Source organism: Bos grunniens, chromosome 5 (genome assembly GCF_055505025.1).
Source record: "Bos grunniens cultivar Pamir isolate PY7600 chromosome 5, Bosgru_T2T1.0, whole genome shotgun sequence".
NCBI lineage: Eukaryota > Metazoa > Chordata > Mammalia > Artiodactyla > Bovidae > Bos > Bos grunniens.
Genome location: NC_141169.1, coordinates 93,005,349 through 93,018,794, shown reverse-complemented (window position 1 = coordinate 93,018,794; position 13,446 = coordinate 93,005,349). Strand labels below are relative to the sequence as shown.

General features: G+C 36.5%; 1 protein-coding gene across 1 annotated transcript in view; it reads left to right on the top strand.

The window, feature by feature from the left end:
- The window catches only part of PIK3C2G (phosphatidylinositol-4-phosphate 3-kinase catalytic subunit type 2 gamma), a 651,449-nt gene that overhangs the window by 48,438 nt on the left and 589,565 nt on the right, over positions 1 to 13,446 (top strand). The window lies entirely within an intron of this gene.

The window sequence follows — 13,446 nt, the reverse complement described above, 5'->3', positions numbered from 1 at the left end:
GTCCTTGCTATTCCAAGAATCCAAATTATTAATATTTTCTTCCCTTTCTTTCTCCTCATTTGTATATGTATAAATTTGAGAGTTGAGAAAAGAGTACAACAACAAAAAGAGAATGATTCAAACTTTGTGGACTACATTTTAAGACCCAGGTAAAGAAGTTTCATTTCTAGGCTGGGTCTATTGTAGAAACACATGCTTCTTAAAAATGCATTTATTTAATAAACATTGATTAACTGTACTCCTTGTTAAGGTTATATTGAGTTTAATTAAATAGGTCAACAATTAAATTATTTAATAAAAATTTTTCTGCCCTGTTAAAGTCTACAATCTACTAGGGGAAAAATGGAAATAGAATTATAATAAATATTATCATTGCTAAAATGGAGCCTTGATGAAGAGCTGGAGAAAGTAGACGAGAAGATAGAAGAGTCTTCAAAAAGTAGGTAAAGTTTGAAACATGAACAGGACCTATGGAGAGGGAAGAAAAAGTGATTGGGGATCAGGGAGATGCGTCTATTCTAAAAGAAGAAATAGACTCCATAAAGAAAAAAAGGCAAGATGGAATATGACGATTTGTGGGATTAACAAGGCAACAGATGAATAACTTAGATTTTCCCTTTTATTACAAATTATAAAGTATTTTTAAAATAAGCACTGCTCTCTATTTAATCCATGCCACTGTATTAAAAGTAACAAGAATGATTTTTTAATGATGTTTACCAGCTGATTTATTATACTTTAGAATTAAATGGCTTTCCTCTTTTGGGAGAAATTACCTAAGAAATTTCTGATTTATGTCTTTAGAAAGTTTAATATATCTAGTGATAGGAAGGAACAACTTAACTTCATAACAAGCATGACACCGAAAATAACATATGGAAGGTTGTTATTGGCATTTTCTCATTGCAGCTGATTCTTCCCTATGTCCACTGGATCCCAAAGTATATTTAGTTAAGAAAGCAATATGGGATTGAAATAGAGTGAAGTTTATAAACCTGAACAAAGAGAATATCAGTCAGTTAGTCAGTTCAGTCGCTCAGTCATGTCTGACTCTTTGCGATCCCATGAACCGCAGCAGGCCAGGCCTCCCTGTCAGTCACCAACTCCCGGAGTTTCCCCAAACCCATGTCCATTGAGTCGGTGATGCCATCCAGCCATCTTATCCTCTGTCGTCCCCTTCTCCTCCTGCTCTCAATCTTTGCCAGCATCAGGGTTTTTTCAAATGAGTCAGCTCTTTGCATCAGGTGGCCAAAGTATTAGAGTTTCAGCTTCAACATCAGTCCTTCCAATGAACACCCAGGACTGATCTTAGGATTGACTGGTTAGATCTCCTAGCAGTCCAAGGGACTCTCAAACAGAATATAATCATGCATAAACTTTTCTAAGAAACAGAGTGTCTATACATATATATTTTTTCAGCATCACATAAAGTTGCTAAAAATAAAATATTCTGAAAGACAATTATACTACCTAGAATTTTCTCAAATCTCCCTAAAGAAACATCCATTCCCAACCAAACAAAAGGCATTTATTACTTTATTCATTTATTTAATGAACATAAATTTATTAAAGGTCTACTAAATGGTACCCCACTCCAGTACTCTTGCCTGGAAAATCCCATGGATGGAGGAGCCTGGTAGGCTGCAGTCCATGGTGTCGCGAAGAGTCGGACACGACTGAGCGACTTCACTTTCACTTTTCACTTTCATGCATTGGAGAGGGAAATGACAACCCACTCCAGTGTTCTTGCTTGGAGAATCCCAGGGATGGGGGAGCCTGGTGGGCTGCCGTCTATGGGGTCGCACAGAGCCGGACACGACTGAAGCGATTTAGCAGCAGCAGCAGCATGTGCTTGGCACTATTCTCGGTACTAAAAATCTATCAATGAACAAAGTACTGACAGATTCTGGTCATAAGAGATGGACATTTAACACTAAAATAAGCAATCAATTGCAATCAATTACATATCCGGTATTCATGAATGTTGTTATATTTTTGTTTAGTTTTGTTTCTCTAAAGTTAGGTTAACCAGCCCTTCTCAGCTAATCTCATTTTTCTGTAGTTTCTATTAAGAGTAGATGGATAATTTCCATCAAAAGCCTCAAATTCACAGTAATGGAATAACAACAAATATCCAAGGGGAGAGAGTATCTTTGTTCTACATTATCCTGTTCCAGATCTTGAAAAGATGAAATAATTCCCAACTCATTTCTGTGTTTTTTTGCTGTGTGTACTCAGTAATGTCCGACTCTTTGTGACCCCTTGGACTGTAGCCCGCCAGACTCCTTTGTCCATGGGATTTTTCAGGCAAAAATACAGGAGTGGGTTGCCATTTTCTCCTCCAGGGGAAATATCTCCAACCCAGGGGCTGAAACTGCATCTCTCACATCTACATTGCAGGAAGAATTCTTTACCTGCTGAGCCACCAGGGAAGACCATTTCTGTGTCTATCATAACCCAAACCAGACATAAATGGTATACACAGACACACCAAGAAAAAAGAAATAACCGATGTCACTTATGAATACAGATCCCAGGTCCTAAATGTAAGAGCAAATCAAATCCAGAAATCTATTTAAAGAGCCAAGCATCATGAGCGAGTAGAATATATTCTAAAAATGTCAAATTGGGTGAACACCAGGACATTTGGTAGACTATTCTAATAAATTACAAAGATAAAAGAGAAAAACTACATGTGTAACATGCTTTCTAAAGCATTTCATGAAATTTAACAGTTACTTTAAAAAAATGACTTTTGTAATCTAAAAATAGGGGATTTCTTAATATTATAAAGGTTATAATTTTTAAAAATCCAAATATAAAAAAATGTCTATATAATTATTGCTCCTGATTTTCCTCTACAAAGAAGATACTGTCTGTTACTCTTTAGCACAGAACCAGTAGTCCTATCAAACACAATGAGGAAATAGCACATATGAGAAAGAAGAGACAAAATGATTTTTATCTACAAATGATAGTTTTCTATATAGTTTTATTATCTACACTATTAGCATGCATTAAGGCCATTCAGTAGGGTGGTCAGATAAAAGATAGTCATAACGAAAGCAATAGTTTCCAACAATAAAAATAGCAGCTAACATGCGTTTAACACAGTAAGCTAAGCTAAGCTAAGTCACTTCAGTCATGTTCAATTCTGTGCGACCCCAGAGACGGCAACAAGCAATTTTAAAATGTGTTTTCCAGGTGTACAGCATTTAATTCTTTGGGAAACTTCATGAGGTGAGTATCATTAATAACTTCTAACACAATAGAAATACAGTCCTTTTCACAAAGAAAGACTGAGGGGGAAAAGGATGCAAAGAAGAGTAAAACTAAAAGGGAATGTATCCTATTTATACTATGAATTCTCATTCTTTATTGAATATTATAAAGCAAGTTTTGACTATATAAACAAATATAAACAGAAAGACTCAATGGTGTAATTACTATCAAATTAATCTGAAAGTAAAATATAATGACTATTAGAATCCCAACAAAGATGGTTTAATTGAAAGTGGACAACCTGTTTTGGAAAAGGAAATATACACAAATAATTGGGAAATTTTTAGGCAAAATAATAAAAAACATCTCTTATGAGCCAAATCAGACCAAAAAATAATTAAATGCTATTTTACTAGGACTAGACTGATATATTCATTAATAGAAGAAAATTTAAAGTGTAGAAATTGAATATAAAGTTTTTAATATGTGCTATCATTAAACTGTACAGATATAAAATTTTTTAGAAAAAGTCATTGACTAATAAATTGTGTTTGTACCCCATATGCAGAAAAATAAATTATGAATATTAAAAATCTTAGCATGAAAATTAAACTAGAAAAGGGTCAAGTTGACATGTATATGGAATCTTACAAATAATCTTGAAGAAGGGAAAGTCTTCCTAGGCAAAAACAAACAAACAAACAAACAAAACAAATCCAAATCCAAAGAGAAAAAACCCAGTTTAATGATTTTTCATAACTGAACTTTTAAGTGTCAGTTCTGTTAGTCCCATGGGATTATTTACCAAGGAGAGTGCATTTGTTGATTTATTCATAGCACGGTAAGTATCCATATACAAATGGATTATTTTAAATCAGAGTCAAGGTACTCATCTTACCTCTAATTATAATGCAAGTTACTTAAGGAGTAGAAGTCGTAGAAGAAACAAATATTTTTAAGATGGAATTACTTCTGAATACTTTTACATGCTAATATGGAAATTCACCATGGAAGTGTAGTGGGTTTTTTTAAGAAGAAGAAAATGATATCCTAATCTCACAAAGTCCATATTTTCAAACAGCTATATGGAAATTTGTATATTATACCGGGATTAAGTAAGGACTCTAAAGGTAACATTTTACAGAACAACAACATTTGATTGCTAAGCTCTATCTTTTTTCCCTTCTCAAAGCACTTTATGCAATTCATCATGGCAAAATTAACACAGATAACATTCCCAGCCAGAGATCAAAAACAATTCCTCTGCAATCACAAATCCTCTAAAACCTCTTCCAAAGAAATTATTTAATCCAGACATTACTCTAAACAAATCATGAAGATATTGCAATACTATCAGTATAAAATTTCTGATAAAATGAATAATGGTGACTATGAAGAAGAGTGCCTTCTTGTTTGTTGATACTGTAATGAAATACCTTATACTTTAATTTCAATTTACAGAAAAAGATAAAGTTTGATAACTTTTACAGTAGACTTTACAACTCAACATAATCCTCATCATAATAAACTTCACCTTTATGAACCACTACTGTTCTATGTTACAATAAGCATTTATATATTAATATATTTATAATATATAATTTTTCTGTATGATAGGTGTGTGTATACAACTTGCATCTAAACAAGGTAAAGATGTTTATATTCATCTTTATATTCCCAAGCAATTTAAAAAGTCAGTTGACATCATTAATATAATTGACCTATGACAGTTATGCCTTTATAAAGCTAAATCACTTTTAGAACAAGCGTTTAGAGAGAATCTTTCACTTGGGTATCATATACTAAAGAAATGTTTTATTCAATATGTAATAGTAGTAATTAACTAAATTGCATGGGCCTTTTGTGGTAAAAGAAAAATGATGAATACCTCCCCAATTTTCAAGGGTTTTCAAAGCATATGTAAGACTAAATAATTGAATGGCTTTGCTAATTTTTCTCAGCATGTATACTTATAATTGCAATTATCTTTTCAAGGTAATGGTTCAGTATTTCTTTTACTGTTTTAAATTATTCTTGAGGTGTTTATTGTTTCATAAGGTTTTAGCTTCCCACGACGTTCATAATAGTTAAAATAGGATAGCTAACAGTAATTACAACTCAGCTAGTCACCCTTTTTGTCTCTTCTAGAAATTATGTCCTCTTTCCACAAACACAAGAAATCTCTGAAGCTACTTTAGTTTTTCTCAGCAGTTGTATGTTGGCTAAAATGTTAGTTAGTTCTTTCTTAATCATTTGAAATTGGTCAGTATTTGCAAAAGTGGCTGTGGTCTTCAAAAACAGTTTTTCTTTTGCAACAGAGCTGCCCCAACAGGAGGCCAGATCAAGTCCATATTCTTCAGAAATAATATTGCTGAACAATATAAATATGAGAAAGATATGTTGCTCATATTTTCTCAATTACTTTCACTACCCTTTAGAAATAAATATTCTAAATTAAAATAAAATTTTCAGATTAAGACTGATGTATTAATGGTGATAAGATCACATTTCACAGTAATAGATAAGCATGTATAGACGTTGTTGTTTAGTCGCTAACTAAATGACTTTGTGTCTGACTTTTTGCCACCCCATGGACCATAGTCCACCACACTTCTCTGTCCATGGAATTCTCCAAGCAAGAATACTGGAGTGGGGTGCCATGCCCTCCTCTATGGGATCTTCCTGACCCAGGGATCAAATTTGTGTCTCCAGCATTCCAGGCAGATTTTTTACCACTAAGCCACTGGGTCGTTCCTTTCACCTTAAGCAAGATCTAATGCTCATATTAGAAAAGATCATAATGCTGGGAAAGACTGAAGGCAGAAGGAGAAGGGGAAAACAGAGGATGAGATAGTTGGATGGCATCACTAACTTGATGGACAGGAATTTGAACAAGCTCTGGGAGTTGGTGATGGACAGGGAAGCCTGGCATTCTGCAATCTTAGGGTCACAGAATTGGACTTGACTGAGCACCTGAACTGAACTGAATGTTCATATTGATTTGGCCAAAAAATTCTCTCAGATTTTTTCCATAATATGTTATGGAAAAACCCAAATGAACTTTTTGGCCAACCCGACACATGAAATGTAAATTTACGTAAACATAAGGTGCCTTAGCTGCACAGATAAAAGAAACATAGCTAAATTAGTATAGTATGATAATATATGTTGTTTTTTAGTCACTAAGTCATTTCCAACTCTATTGCTGCCCTATAAACTGTTGCCTGCCAGGTTCCTCTGTCCATGGGATTTCCCAGGCAAGAATACTGGAGTGGGGTGCCATTTCTTTTTCCAGGGGATCTTCCCGACCCAGGGATTGAACCCATGTCTCCTGTGTCTCCTGCTTTGGCAGGTGGATTCTTTACCACTAAGCCACCTGGGAAGCTCAACCGATAGAATAATGGCCTCTAAAGATATCAAGTTCTAATTAACTTCTGGAACCTGTAAATGTTAAATTGTACAGGAAAAGGGTACCTGCAGCTGTGATTAAGTGAAGAATCTTGATATTACTCTAGATGATCACTCAAGAAGTCAAAGTGTTAGTAGCTCAGTCCAGTCTGACTCTTTGCGACCCCATGGACTGTAGCCCACCAGTCTCCTCTGTCCATGGAATTCTCTAGGCAAGAATACTGCAGTGGGTAGCCATTCATTCTCCAGGGGATCTTCCCAATCCAGGGATAAAACTGGGATCTCCTGCACTGTAGGCAAATTCTTTACCAGATGAGCACTAAATGTAGTCACAAGTATCCTTACAAGAATGAGGCAGAGGGATATTGGTTAGAAGAGGAAAAGATAGTGGGACCATGGAAGCAGACATTGAAATAATGCAACCACAAGCCAAAGAAATTGACAGCCACTGAAAACTTGGAGAAGCAAGGAAAGTACTTGCCCCCTTGTGACTCTGAGGCACAGGACCTTGTGGACAAATTGATTTCAAACCACTGAAATTGATTTTGGACTTCCAACCTGAGGAACTGTAAGAAGATATTAATAAATGTATGTGGCTTTATGCCACAACATTGGTCAGTTCGGTTCAGTCGCTCAGTCATGTCCGACTCTTAGCGACCCCATGGACCATAGCACACCAGGCCTCCCTGTCCATCACCAACTACTGGAGTTTACTCAAACTCATCTCCACTGAGTCAGTGATTCCATCCAACCATCTCGTCCTCTGTTGTCCCCTTCTCCTCCTGCCTTCAATCTTTCCCAACATCAGGGTCTTTTCAAATGAGTCAGCTCTTCACTGAGGTGACCAAAGTATTGAAATTTCAGCTTAAACATCAGTCTTTCCAATAAACACTCAGGACTGATCGCCTCTAGGATGGACTGGTCGGATCTCCTTGCAGTCTAAGGGACTCTCAAGAGTCTTCTCCAACACCACAGTTCAAAAGAATCAATTCTTTGGCGCTCAGCTTTCTTTATAGTCCAACTCTCACATCCATACATGACCACTGGAAAAACCATAGGCTTGACTAGACAGACCTTTGTTGGCAAAGTAATGTCTCTGCTTTTTAATATGCTGTCTAGGTTGGTCATAACTTTCCTTCCAAGGAGTAAGCATCTTTTAATTTCATGGCTGCAATCACAATCTGCAGTGATTTTGGAGCCCAAAAAAATAAAGTCTGACACTGTTTCCACTGTTTCCCCATCTATTTCCCATGAAGTGATGGGACCGGATGGCATGATCTTAGTTTTCTGAATATTGAGCTTTAAGCCAACTTTTTCACTCTCCTCTTTCACTTTCATCAAAAGGCTTTTTAGTTCCTCTTCACTTTCTGCCATAACGACGGTGTCATCTGCATATCTGAGGTTATTGATATTTCTCCTGGCGATCTCGATTCCAGCTTGTGTTTCTTCCAGCCCAGTGTTTCTCATGATGTACTCTGCATATAAGTTAAATAAGCAGGGTTGACTATATACAGCCTTGACGTACTCCTTTTCCTATTTGGAACCAGTCTGTTGTTCCATGTCCAGTTCTAACTGTTGCTTCCTGACCTACATATAGATATCTTAAGATGCAGGTCAGGTGGTCTGACATTCCCATCTCTTTCAAAATTTGATGTGTGGATTACAACATTGTTAATAATCACATATTAGTACAAGTAGGAAAGCAGTAGAGAAGGTATTACAGAGAAAAACTTGAGTACAGTCATGAAAGTAGGAAGTAGATGAGAGGTACTGGGCACCGAAATAATTCTGCATTATTTGGGAGGAAAGAATGGATGAAGATGAGGGAGCTGAGGCTCATTTCAGAGACAAGGAGAAGATCAATGTTTTGTGGCAGTCCAGATGGGAGAGGACTTTGAAGGAGAATGGATACATGTATTTGTATGGCTGAGCCCCTTCTCTGTTCACCTGAAACTATCATAACATTGTTAATCGGCTATCAGTTCAGTTCAGTTTAGTTGCCCAGTCATGTCCGACTCTGCGACCCTATGGACTGCAGCAAGCCAGGCCTCCCTGTCCATCACCAACCTCTGGAGTTTACTCAAACTCATGTCCATTGAGTTGGTGATGCCATCCAACCATCTCATCCTCTGTCATCCCCTTCTCCTCCTGCTCTCAATCTTTCCCAGCATCAGGGTCTTTTCAAATAAGTCAGCTCTTCACATCAGGTGGCCAAAGAATTGGAGTTTCAGCTTCAACATTAGTCCTTCCAATGAATATTTAATACTGATTTCCTTTAGGATGGGCTGGTTGGATCTCCTTGCAGTCCAAGGGACTCTCAAGAGTCTTATCCAACACCACAGTTCAAAAGCATCAATTCTTTGGTGCTCAGCTTTCTTTATATAATCAGCTATATTCTTATGTAAAATAGTTTTGTTTTTTTTTTAAAGACATTGAGACATTTAGTTGCTTCCATGATCTGGCTTTTGTAAATAGTGCTTCAAAGAACACGGGGGTGCATGTATCTTTCTGAATTATGGTTTTCCCTGGGTATATAAAGAAGATGTAGTATCTATATACAATCAAATGTTACTCAGCCATAAAAGGCTTCCCTGGTGGTCAGCTGGTAAGGAATCCACCTACAGTGTGTAAGACCTGGGTTCAGTCCCTGGGTTGGCAAGATTCCCTGGAGAAGGGAACGGCTACCAGTATAATACCTACTCCAGTATTCTGGCCTGGAGAATTCCATGGACATGAGTCGCAAAGAGTCAGACACAACTGAATGACTTTCACTTTCAGCCATAAAAGAGAAGGAAATTGTGCCTTTTGCAGAGACATGGTTGGACCTAGGGCCTGTCATATAGAGTAAAGTAAGTCAAAAAGATTAAAACAGATATATATTAATGCGTATGTGTGGACTCTAGAAAAATGGTATAGATGAACTTATTTGCAAAACAGAAATAGAGACACAAATACAGAGAACAAATGCATGTATACCAGGAGGAGCAGGTGTGGGATGGACTGGGAGATTGGGATTGACGTATATACACTATTGATACTTACATAAAATAGATAACTAATGAGAACCTACTATATAGCACAGAAGACTTTACTCAGTGCTCTGTGGTGACCTAAATGAGAACAAAATCCAAGGAAGAGGGGATATATGTGTATGTATGGTTGATTTACTTTGCTGTACAGCAGAAGCTAACACAACATTGTAAAGCAACTACAATCCAATAAAAAATAAATGAAACACAAGGAGAATTCTGGGTGACTTTATCTGGTATGCTAAAGACATTATCCTGTACACATAGTTATCCAGAATTTTTAAGTAGGAGAGTAATCACCTATATTTCTTTATTTATATATATTATTTATTTTTATTATTTATACTCCACTCTGGGAAGTAATATAAAATAGTTTGGTAACACTAAATAAAGGAGGTAAGAGAAGCTGAAGAAGTAGAAGCAGGAACACTTCTTAAAAGGCCATCTTATATTTTCAAAGGTTCTGAATTAAAGTAGCAATGAAATCAAGGGAATGTTGTTTTGAGAAATATCAATATACAGCCAACAAAAATCAGAAAATCTACAGAGATAGTATGAAGAAGGGAGAGTAAACCTTAGATGAGTATTAATTTCTGATTTAAATGGTTAGGTTGAGGGTGGTGTCATTAACAGGTTTTTGTTGTTTAATTTCACTATGAGGCTTCCCTGGTGGCTCAGTGGTAAAGAATCTGACTGCTAATGCAGGAAACATGGGTTTAATCCCCGATCCAGGAAGATTCCCTGGAGGGCGAAATGGCAACTCACTCCAGTGTTCTTGCCTTGGACAGAGGAGCCTGGCAGGCTACAGTCCATGGGGTCACAGAGAGTCAGACATGACTTAGCAACTGAACAACAACAAGAAAAATTCACTCTGAGAAGCAGTTTGAAGGGGCAGATGCTTCCATTTTTAGACATGTTAAGTTGAAGAGACCCTTGGGGCTGTCCAGGACTGAGCTGGCTATACAAGTCTAACGCTAGTGAGAGAAGACACAGCTGGTGGAACCTGCGGTTTGTCTTATCTATAGATTTTCAGAACAAAGTTAAGTTTTTGTTGTTGTTTGTTTCTGTGTGTGAGTGTTTTTCTTACAAAACAGATTTCAAATTGATATATGAAAGATTTTTTGAGAAAACATTCGCTTGGATCTCTGGAGAAGAGAGATAACTGTTTGCACAAAATTTTCCACATTTGGTTTATTTTTGTTTTAATTGAAGGATATTCCTTTATAATGTCGTGATAGTTTCTGTTGTACAACAATGTGAATCATCTATGAGTACACACCTATTCCCTTCCTCTTGAGCCTCCCTCCTACCCCACACTTGGTTTTTAAGATGGTTTGTTAAGCCAAAGTGCCGTAGGTTTTGGAAATTCTAAAAAACATATTAGGTAAAATATTTCTGCTTACTTTAATAACTGCATGAATAGGTATTACAGATTGCATTCTTTCCAGCTTATAGGCATGCACACTGAGACTCAGAGGGGATTGTAAGTATGCAACCCAGAGAAATATTCTTAGTAAGTAGAAGTTAGAATTTAAGCTATACCATTTCTTTTATACATAATCCCAGTGTTCTTTCTACTCCAATTGGAGTAGATTGGAGTAAGATATTTTACCTCAAAGCTAAATGATTCTTGTTCTTAAAATTTGTGAAACTGATTTTTTAAATCAGTTTTGTTAGTGCTATGCACCAAAACCAAAAATGTAACAGAAATCAAATTTAAAAACAAATTATAGCCCTGCAATACTTAGGCCACCTGCTGTGAACAGTCAACTCACTGGAAAAGACCCTGATGATGGGGAAGACTGGAGGCAAAAGGAGAAGAGGGAGGCAGAGGATGAGTTGCTTGGATGGCATTACCAATTCGATGGGCATGAATTTGGGCAAATGCTGGGAGATGGTGAGGGACAGGGAGGCCTGATGTGCTGCAATCCATGGGGTCGAAAAGAATCGAACATGACTTAGCAACTGATCAGCAACAATAGTCCTATAACACACAGCACGTTACCCTATATCAGGCTTACACTTGTCATTCACTGATTTGTTGTTTGACAATTTTGAGAGTTCACAATCAAACCAAGGTTAATTGCTGAATTTTTACTTTTAATAGATGAGATATACATAGCCAACTTATTATAACTTCCATTACAGAGAGATCCTTTGTTTCTGATAGACATTATTTATTTACCTAAGCAAATATTTGTGCTGTGTCACTCATAATTAAGTTTTTCCCAAAGGAACTCCAGCTGAGAAGAGAAAACTTCTCATGAGAATCTGAAAGAGAATTTCCTTTTGCAAATCTGTGCAGTCTCATGGTCCTTATTCTTGGATTTGTTTTCCTTAGTCAATGATGACATTATTTAGCTATGCTCCATACAAGCTGCAGAGGGAACTGTATTTTGTTATAGGAATATTTGAAAATACAATACAATCATAAAGGAACAGAGTTAACAATTGTCTTTCTCAAGAAACTGTTTTTTTTTTTTCACATTATCAGTGCCTTGTTTTGTTTTTTGCTCTACATGGACACATTTTTAAAAACCATTTCTACCATTAGCCTGGTTCCCAAAAGCCTGGATTTGTTCTCACTCTTCACTGTCCCCAAGATTTTAAATTGTCATAGTGACCATTTGGAGGATTAAAGTTAAGCAGTAGTTCTCCAGTAGACTTCAGGCCTAGACAAGCCAGCTGCTTCTCAGGGTCTAGTTTATGTAGCTACAATTCACATATCCACCTCCATCCCAGCTAAGCATAGCCCTCAGTCTGTGGTGCTCTATTTTTCAATTATCAGTGATAACAAGTAAGCTTTAATATTTCAATCAAGTCTTGTTGAATCTGAACAGAATTAGCTCCTCTGTCCATGGAATTCACCAGGCAAGAATATAGGAGTGGGCTGCCATTTCCTTCTCCAATGGATCTTCCTGACCCAGGGATTGAACTTGGGTCTCCTGAACTGCAGGCAGACTCTTTACTTACTGAGCTACCAGGGAAGCCTTTAATTAATATACAGAAACAAAAGATGTTCAAAGATGTTCAGAATACCATAGATAGTAATAAACCTGGAGCTAATCAATGGAAATGAAAATGAATGAGAAATTCTGAGAAATATTTGTGAAAATTTGTTTGCAGAAAAAGAATGGACTGAGGATAATAAAAAAGCTTTCAGGTCTGTAACACCGGGATATTAACAGGAGTGGGAAAACCCGAAAAGAAAAGATCATTTAAATTCAAGATATATTCTATTTGAGAGTAAATTGATTATCTTAATAGCCATTCAATTTATTAAGTAAGAAACATATTGTATAAGATATTAGTGACATTACTGAGCATTAAAAAAGGGAAAACAGGAGTGACTGGATATGAATGTGAAATAGTTTTTTAGATGGTCTCTATGGAGAGATGTTTTATTTTTCAATGATATATTTATTCTAAAATGTTCACGAAAAATGGTTCCACTTATAGTTCCTCTATACCCCTTAATTATTATCCCTTGAAGTCCTTTTCTTTCCAGGTCAGGTTCTGGTAAAATAGTTTTCTTCTAAGGGCAGGCCTTGTTAAGAAGAAGAGAATGATCCAGCATGTTTCAAAATGCTTCCTTGTCCTTTCCTCTTGCCATAAGGGTTTTGTTTCTGTTTTTTTTTTTTTTTTCCTTGGGTACATAGTGTAAGTATCTGATAGATCTTCTGAGAGTAAAACTCACAAAAGTATAGGGGCTTCCTTATGACTGGGTTCTCCTGGATATTTTCACTGTCACACTTGTCCACAGTGAGCTTCCACAATTCTTTAGTTA